Source organism: Epinephelus moara, chromosome 16, assembly GCF_006386435.1.
Source record: "Epinephelus moara isolate mb chromosome 16, YSFRI_EMoa_1.0, whole genome shotgun sequence".
Lineage (NCBI taxonomy): Eukaryota > Metazoa > Chordata > Actinopteri > Perciformes > Serranidae > Epinephelus > Epinephelus moara.
In genome coordinates, this window is record NC_065521.1 from 25,867,196 (window position 1) to 25,875,670 (window position 8,475).

Genomic DNA, 8,475 nt, shown 5'->3' on the forward strand with positions numbered 1-8,475 from the left:
GTGATAGTCTGGTGACCTGTCCAGAGTGTACACCGCCTCTCACCCAATGTCAGCTGGGATAGGCTCCAGCTCCCCCGCAACCCTCAAGAGGATAAGCGGTTACGAAAATGGATGGATGGATGGATGTTTTAAACCATCGCAATAACATGTATGAATTTGGAAAAAGGGCGAGTTCCCCTTTAATGTTCTGTTTTGTATTTTTATTTTATTTTTTTTACAGGTATTTCAGTTCTGTCTGTGTCACAACTGTTGGCACTTTGCGAACATGACTCCTGATCATGGATGAATTATGTGTGCTAGGTTCAGACGCATTGTTACAGAGTTGTGCCCCAAGCAGTTGGGAACAACGTAAGAGAAATATATGTTCAAAAACCTCGACTTACCTCATCCTGCCAGAGAGATGTAGATTCAGTTTGTGTACAAGGTTCACAGGCAATAACCGACTACACGAGATCTCTTGGCTGTTCACAGCTGGTACTGTGTCCACATCCTTTAACTCTTCCGTCCAATGTTTGGAAAACACGCCCAAGGTCTGATGATCTATGCAATTAATTTATTATCCTTATAAATGCAATACTACAGATATCCAAGAGACACCTCACATTACGACGATGGATCACCTCACAATACGACGTCACATTCTGGCTTTTAACATTTTCATTTTACATACGTTGAGATTTGTTTGTTTTCTGACTGACACATTCATCGTGGGTTCATTAGTTGTTGGTATAATTGCTGCGTTAAAAGGGAACTATTTCATACCAAAATGTGGTTGTTAATATGACTGTAAAAATGTAGGAACTTTGAGTAAAATATACGGCAGGTGAGCTTTATGTGAATGAAGGCGGGTGTTGCCCACTTGTCTACCCATCTTTTTTTTTTTTTAAACCATGTAGCTGTAATTCACCATTCCATCCAGCTTCAATTTTTATGTTCTGGTTAGACTTTGTGTGTCTGGTCCTGTTTGTTAACTATCTTTCTTGCTGAGTAATTGATGCAGTTGGACATTTTCATTTCCAGGAGAAAATTAAACTTCACAGAAATGCCTTAGATTTCACTGGAAGGGATAGTGAAGTGCTACTCAGATTTGATGGGCTTGTTTTTTTCATGCACTGTTAATGATGAAAAGATTTTTGTTATATCAAAGTACTCTGAACATAGATCTACGAAGCAAAGAAATCATTTCATCTTTAATATTTTGTGCTCCATTGTCATTCCATTTTTTTAAGAATCCAAAATATTGAAGAAAAACTGAGCGGTGGCTTATTGAGTCTAAAGAACTATTGCTGCTAATGTTGGATTGCTAAATGTTTAGAGATCTTTTAGCTGAAGGTCATTGAATATTACAGTTACACATGGGATCAGTTTGTAACTCATGTTCAGAGATGTCTGTGCAGTCTTCTGTTTGTTTTGTGCATCAAACGACCTCTCCTCAGTAAATGTTTGTCTGTCTGTGCCATGATGCAGGTCTTTGTCTTCTTCATAGAAAAAAAACCCAACAGCTATTAAACTTTTAACTTGGTTTGATTTTGAACTTGTCATTTTTTTAATAAAAATTTTTCACTGTGGTTTGTGTGCTTTTTGTTAAACAGCGAACCATTGGTAGATTATACACTGAACAAATATTCAAACGTTTTCAAATACTTTTTTATGCACTCAATAGATACATTTCTCTCACATTTTGATGACAAAATTGTTAAAACCTGTGTTAGTGAACATCTCCTTTTTCCAGATAATCCATCCATTTTACAGGTGCGGCATATCAAGATGCTGATTAAACTGTGTAATTACTAAACAGGTGTGTCCTGGGATGTCACAATGAAAGGCCACTCCGAAATGTGCAGTTTGATCACACAACACAAAACCACAGATGTTGCAAGTTTTGAGGGAACTTGCCATTGGCATACCCGTGAACCTAATGTTCATTTCACTACGGTAAAACATCTCCAACGATGTTTCTGTAAATTTGGCAGTACATCCAACCAGCATCACAACCGCACAAGTCGGATGACAAACTGCTGTCAGGTCAAAGCCCTGGTGAGGATGACGAGCATGCAGATGATCTTCTCTGAGATGGTTTGCGCAAAAATTCTGCAGTTGTGCAAATGAATTGCTGCATCAGCTGTTTGGCTGGTTGGTCTCAGACGATCTGGCAGGTGACAACGCTGGATGTGGAGGTCCTGAGCTGGCGGGGTTGCTCATAGTCTACAGTTGTGAGAACGGTTGGATGTACTGCCAAATGAACATAAATGGCATTGGCGACAGCTCATGGTAGTGAAATTAACATAAAATTCATAGGCAACATGCAGCAACGAGCATACAGATGAGCTTCACTGAGACGTTTTTGATGGTTTGTGCAGAAAGTCTTGGGTTGTGCAAACCAACTGTTGCATCAGCTGTCCTGATGGCTGGTCTCAGATGATCTTGCAGATGAAGAAGCTGGACGTGGAGGTCATGTTTTTGTGTAGTTACACGTGGTCTGCAGGTGTGAGGCTGGTTGGATGTACTGCCAAATTCACAGAAATGACATAAGAGACATTATATGGTGGAGGAATGAACATTCCTGTAATCAGCATGACAATGGCACACTCCCTCGAAACTTGAGATAAAACTGCACATTTCAGAGTGGCCTGTCTAATCTGCATCTTGAGCTGCCACGCCTGTCAGGTAGATGGCTTATCTCAGAAAAGGAGAAGTGCTCACTAACATAGATTTTGAAATATTTGTGACCAAAATTTGACAAAAATATATCCACTGAGCACATGAAAAAACTCTTCTGTTTAACTTAAACCTGTGAGAAGAAACTGTGTTAACTTTTAGTTCAGTATATCCTGTAAAAGAGATGATCCATGTATAGTTTCCATACCATTTCAAATCATTCAAAATTATGAGTTCCCAAAAAATCTATATAGGGGCTCCACAAGCAAGGAAAATACTTTCTTTCCTTTTCATGGTATGTTCATCTCTCCAAAGCTAGACAGGCTGCCAGTTCTCATATCCACAGTCCAATATAAAGTGTATCCATGTTACTCCATAAAAGTGCAGTAATCCATCTGGCTTGTCAGAGTCCAAAGTCAGTGAGAAGCTGCAGAGTTTCAGCAAAGTCCCTAAGGTACATCCCTGTGAACAATCATCTTTATTTACTTTAAATAACAAAAATGTGACAAATAAAAGCAATGGTTGGGCAGATCAGTGGATTGAATCTGTAGGCCCACTGCAAAGTCTGACAATGTGTTAAAATGTGGATATGGTAAATGGATGCTGCGCTTCGATGCGCACAATGACGTCACATTTTAGCAACGCAAAAATTGAGGGTTTTTTTTTCTTAATCATGATAAAAATGCCCCGACAACTCATCCAGAGGACGGCTGCTGTGGTCCACATGTTTTTATTAAATCACCCTGGAATCTGTGTGTAAAAGCAAAACTGTCTGATATCCAGAAAGCTATCAAGGTCACTCACCGTTAGATCCTCACTCATCCTGTGGTGATAAATTAAAATAGGCCTAATTAATGCAGTTACTGGCGCTGCGCCACGTGCGTAAAATGCGCACAGCGCCTCTTTAAAGTGGAGACGCACATATCGATCCAGCTGCTGTGAAATGACTGCAAATATCGAATAACTCAAAAAGAAAAGACAAAAATAAAAACAGTCACGGTCATCAGCAGGCCTCAGCTGTTGATAAGACTGAACATGTAGCAGACAGTATGAGTGAGGACGCAGTCAGGTGTGGAGGCTGCATCTACATAGTTAGATATGGACTTGATCTCAGGCCTTTTGAACATGATTGGATGAGACTCTACATCACAGAGGTGAGATGTGACTGTGACATCACACGTGCATAAAATGGAGGTGAAGGATTCCACGGTTGCTATGGTTTGTCTCCAGGTGCATCATTTATACACGAGATCATCATTTTAACACAAACAAAGCCGACAGCGGTCAGAAAAGTTTTCTCTCAGCTCTCAATCGACGATTTCATCCAACTTAACGCTTCTGCTGAGGACTTGTTGCATCCCGACGAGGACTTCAGTCTCACAGACACTCACGGCCAGCGACTCAACTAACTTCCATCATGGAGACTGTAAGACTTCAACACTGTGACTGTTTTTCTGTGTTTTACCGTCGAGGCTTTGAAAGCTCACACATACATTGTTAACAGGCTTTTGAAATTGAAACTCACAAAATTTGACATTTTAATATCAAAGAGGTGAATTCAGAACAAAAAAATCAGATACATGGTTTTCAAAGTACTATATTAGTAACACTTTATCTGGATAGTCCATCTACAGATAGTTTACAGAGAATCTGTAACATTTCAACAGGTTATTAGTTGAGATTCAAGTAGTGGCTGCTAAAATTAAAATACTTAGGCTATTTCTCTTATTTGCTTTCATACACTCCTCCCCACCCTGTAGATCACATGGTATATGAGAGTGGGAATATTTATATTAAAATACTATTTATTAACCTCAGGGGAGACTGTACCAGATCAATTCATCTGTTCATTTAAAAATAAACAAAAACATTCAAAATGGCTGCCTCACTGAAAAAAATAATCATTGAATCAACTTCTGTGCCTCATAAAATAATTTATATCACACATGTATATCAGCCAGCTTCCAGCTAGGGTACAAAGTAATATTGTGAATTTAAGTGTAGCCATGAGTCCAACTCTGAAGTACATGAATTTACTGTGTGATTCCCAGCAGATATGTGAACGTAGTAGTTTGTGGTAATTTAAGGAAGAAAAACTCAGTTTGTTGAAAGGACTAATCATGCTCATGAAGAGTAATGTCATTTTCTCCAGGAAAGTTGAATTTGTTGCAGAAAAATGGGACATGAAAGTCTCATCATTCAGTGCTGTTTGTTGCATTTACTGTACTTGTGAAGCCTCATACTAACATGACTGTGTATTGCAGCCTTCTGCACGCAGGCCACAGAGAGCCAGGAGGCCTGCAGCCCGCAGACAGTGCCACAGTTGATCTATATTGAGCCAGAACTATATCTCACAGAACCAGTTTGGATTATCTGGTGCTAATATTGTGTTAAAATGCACTAGAACACAGGAAATGGCATCTACTTAATTGAAAATGTTCTGGGGGAGGACCCTCTGACCCCCCCAGGGATTTATTTCCTTCATACATCCATGTCTCTGTGTGTTCTTCACAGTCCAATGTTGTGTCTACACAGTTCTCGTGGATGCTGATCCTAACTACAAACTAACTTGAGTAGTCTGTCTAGTTAGTCTGTTTTAAGGCTGTATAATGTGCCATTTGTATAACATATAAACATGTCTAAAGTGCCCTCGAAAACACGCAGAACTTAGCGCCCTCTTCAGTGGTGAGAACACGCTGTATGTGCCCTTTTTTTTTTTCACCCCTGCCCTTCAAAAAGTCTGTGCACGCCACTGCATGCTGAGGTATGTTTGAGTCAAAATCATCAATCTGCCAGTGAAGGTTTTTAATCACATATTTCATTATGATTTAATTTCTGTTTCTTCTGCTCCTCACAGGTACCTGGATGGCCGGCTGCATCCTTACAGTCTGGTGTTGGGGAGGCGCATCAAGCAGAGGCTCTGGGAGCGTCTGGAGCATCCAACGCTCACCGAACCAGTCCGTGGGGACGGACTGGTTCGTGTGGGTGCGTCATACAGGGTTGAACACTATCCTCCCCAGTATGAGGTGGACACTTCAGGCAAACCAAAGCCCTGGAGACCGCCACAGAAATGAGCTAAGCACTGAATATTACTCGTGTTAGCTCAAATATGTAAATAGTTTGTAGTTTAAGTTAAGTTGTGTTTGTTGTTTGTTTGTTTTGTTTGTTACCAGCCAATTGCTGCCACATGCTCCACCTGCAGACATTGGACAAACATCTCCACCAGCAGCTTCTGAAGTTTCCTGCTCCACCTTACATTAATAGCCTCTAATAGCCACGGTCAGATTCAAGCTCTGCCATCCAACAACCTGCACCTCCACCTGCAGATTCTGGCAGACTGCTGTGGCCAAACCTCCACCTACTACACCCTCTGCCAGCAACCTGCAACTCCGCCTCCATCAGCAGATTCTGGGAGAGAGCTGCAGCCAAACCTCCAGCTACCGGCTCTAAACTGTCCTGCTCCACCCTACACCAAAAGCCTGTCACAGCCACCATGAGAGTGAAACTGGCCAAACTTCCACCTACAGCCTCTGCCAGCAACTTGCAGTTGCCACCTCCACCTGCAGATTCTGGCAGACTGCTGTAGCCAAACTTCCACCTACTACACCCTCTGCCAGCAACCTGCACCTCCACCTCCACCTGCAGATTCTGGCAGACTGCTGTAGCCAAACTTCCACCTACTACACCCTCTGCCAGCAACCTGCACCTCCACCTCCACCTGCAGATTCTGGCAGACTGCTGTAGCCAAACTTCCAGCTACCACCTCTAAGGTGTCCTGCTCCACCCTACACCAAAAGCCTGTTAAAGCCACGATGAGAGTTAAACTGGCCAAACCTCCACCTACAGCCTCTGCCAGCATAAACTGGCCAAACCTCCACCTACAGCCTCTGCCAGCAACCTGCAGTCACCGCCTCCACCTGCAGATTCTGGCAGAAAGCTGCGACCAAACCTCCACCTAATCCAGCCTCTGCCAGCAACCTGCACCTCCGCCTCCACCTGCAGATTCTGGCAGACTGCTGTAGCCAAACCCCCAGCTACCACCTCTAAGGTGTCCTGCTCCACCCTACACCAAAAGCCTGTTAAAGCCACGATGAGAGTTAAACTGGCCAAACCTCCACCTACAGCCTCTGCCAGCAAACTGCAGTCACCGCCTCCACCTGCAGATTCTGGCAAGGAAGTTGCAGCCAAACCTCCACCTAATCCAGCCTCTGCCAGCAACCTGCACCTCCGCCTACACCTGCAGATTCTGGCAGAGAGCTGTGGCCAAACCTCCACCTAATCCAGCCTCTGGCAGCAACCTGCACCTCCGCCTACACCTGCAGATTCTGGGAGAGAGCTGCAGCCAAACCTCTAGCTAAACTGTCCTGCTCCACCCTACACCAAAAGCCTGTCACAGCCACCATGAGAGTGAAACTGGCCAAACTTCCACCTACAGCCTCTGCCAGCAACTTGCAGTTCCCACCTCCACCTGCAGATTCTGGCAGACTGCTGTAGCCAAACTTCCACCTACTACACCCTCTGCCAGCAACCTGCACCTCCGCCTACACCTGCAGATTCTGGCAGACCACTGCGGCCAGACCTCCACCTAATCCAGCCTCTGCCAGCAACCTGCACCTCCGCCTCCACCTGCAGATTCTGGCAGACTGCTGTAGCCAAGCTTCCACCTACTACACCCTCTGCCAGCAACCTGCACCTCCGCCTCCACCTGCAGATTCTGGCAGACTGCTGTAGCCAAACTTCCAGCTTCTACACCCTCTGCCAACAACCTGCACCTCCGCCTACACCTGCAGATTCTGGGAGAGAGCTGCAGCCAAACCTCCGGCTACCGGCTCTACTCTGTCCTGCTCCACCCTACACCAAAAGCCTGTCACAGCCACCATGAGAGTGAAACTGGCCAAACCTCCACCTACAGCTTCTGCCAGCAACTTGCAGTTGCCGCCTCCACCTGCAGATTCTGGCAGACTGCTGTAGCCAAACTTCCACCTACTACACCCTCTGCCAGCAACCTGCACCTCCGCCTCCACCTGCAGATTCTGGCAGACTGGTGTAGCCAAACTTCCACCTAATCCAGCCTCTGCCAGCAACCTACACCTCCGCCTCCACCTGCAGATTCTGGCAGATGGCTGTTGTCAAACTATCTCCAACTGACTAAACCAGAGTCCCTCACTGATGCCTCCACCTACAAATTCTTGTAACAACTGTAGCTCCATCTCCACCCTCCTGCAGCAACCTGCACCTCTGACTCCAAACCTGTTGCCATGTGAAGACCTCAGTGGAACAGCAGGGAGCAGAGATCCACTTGTAAATATAGCCTTCATAAATAACCTCCTTTATATCAGTTCTCTAGGCCTGTGGCTTTTTGAGAGATACATCCTCATATAGGTTAACGATAAGATGGATATGGATAAGATAAAATGATTCATCTAGTAAGTATCTTTTAAAAATGTTCTTTTCACACCTAATTGCTCACACAACAGTGACAGCAGATTGCTTTCTGCATATAGATCAATTAATACAAAAAAAAGGGGACAAAAGAGTCTACATTGACGAGAACTATTGCCACTTATGGTAAATATTTATAAATCTTTTAGCAGAAGGTCGCTGAATATAATCCAAGTCGTATATGGGGGTCTGTTCATAGATATCTACCCAGTCTTGTCTGTTTCTTTTGTGCATCAAACGACTGCTCCTCAGTAAACATTTATCTGTGCCGTGATGCATATCTTTGTCCCTTTCATAGAAAAACCCTAGTTATTAAAAATGTAACTAATATCTTACAAAAGACATGATGCACTTTAAAAAAAGCCGAGACACACG